This window comes from Ranitomeya imitator, chromosome 2, assembly GCF_032444005.1.
Source record: "Ranitomeya imitator isolate aRanImi1 chromosome 2, aRanImi1.pri, whole genome shotgun sequence".
Classification (NCBI taxonomy): domain Eukaryota; kingdom Metazoa; phylum Chordata; class Amphibia; order Anura; family Dendrobatidae; genus Ranitomeya; species Ranitomeya imitator.
This window is the reverse complement of record NC_091283.1, coordinates 622,936,468-622,937,909: the sequence shown is the minus strand read 5'-3', so window position 1 is coordinate 622,937,909 and position 1,442 is coordinate 622,936,468.

The following is a 1,442-nucleotide window of genomic DNA, read 5'->3' as shown; positions in this document are numbered from 1 at the left end:
TGTGGTACAAAAGTGCAACTTGTCCTGCAAAAAAACAATCCCTCACATGGCCATATTGACGGAAAAATAAAAAAGTTATGGCTCTGAGAAGGAGGGGAGCGAAAAACAGAAAAACGGAAAAGGGCAAGGTCGTGAAGGGGTTAAAAAAATAAAAAATACCAGTGCTCACCTATGTCCCCTGCTGCTCTGAAGAGGCGCTCGCTCGACGCCGTCTTCTTCTGGCACAGGTGGCGACAGGTGGCGCGATGACAATCACGTGGTCTGTGCAGCATACGGAGGGCCGCGCATCGCCTTTCCTCGTCGTTCTGCCCGCGATTACAGGGCCCACCGCCACTGAACTGTAGTGAAGTCCAATGTCGGCCGGGCCCAGGGGTTGGCGCATGTGAGATGGCTGATGGGGAACCACCATTAAATGTTATTGTTAGCCACATGTTCATCAGCCATAGGGAAAAAAATGTATATAATTATATGCACTGGGGCGAGGGGGTGCTTTTTTTCTCTCCATTGCCTGACAAAACAATAATTTTTAATGGTTCATCAACTAAGGGGGGAAAAAAGCATTTAAAAAATGCAGTAATCAGCACCGGACAGGATTTCCGCAGCGTGTGAACACGGCCTAACAGACACCAGATGCCATAAGGTGACGCTACATAACGATGAGAACGTTCTAGAGGCTCCGGCTGTGACTGGAATAAATCCCCGGATACTGCGGACGGTCCCGGATTAGGGCCTACGTCCTGCGGGCCCCAGAACGGCCTCACTGCCAGCGCCCCTCTGACAACTCCTCCTGGCCTCACTGCCAGCGCCCCTCTGACAACTCCTCCTGGCCTCACTGCCAGCGCCCCTCTGACAACTCCTCCTGGCCTCACTGCCAGCGCCCCTCTGACAACTCCTCCTGGCCTCACTGCCAGCGCCCCTCTGACAACTCCTCCTGGCCTCACTGCCAGCGCCCCTCTGACAACTCCTCCTGGCCTCACTGCCAGCGCCCCTCTGACAACTCCTCCTGGCAGTGACAGGGGCGCCCGCAGCACAGTGCAGCCTCTCTGGTATCATACAATTATTAGGTTCTGTAGAAGGATGTAGATCTGGGGATTTATTATGATGAATATAGGCTGAACTGGATGGACAAATGTCTTTTTTCGGCCTTACTAACTATGTTACTATGGTACAGTCCCATGCATTTACACTACTGTGCTGAAGGGGGCGCTCTGCCTGTGCGGACGGCAGTGACCTGGTGACGAGTTCTCACTGACTGTGGAGACAGTGTAGCTGCAATGACGGTAATCAGAGCGGACATGTTACCACAGCAGCCATGTGAGGGGCTGACAGTAACAGCACACGTTACACGAGACCCCTCAGGACATAAGGCGCCATCTTCTGTGTTCACACAGCGCAGGCTCCACGGTTTCCATGGTAACAGGCTTCCGGAAGCGCCGGCTGAC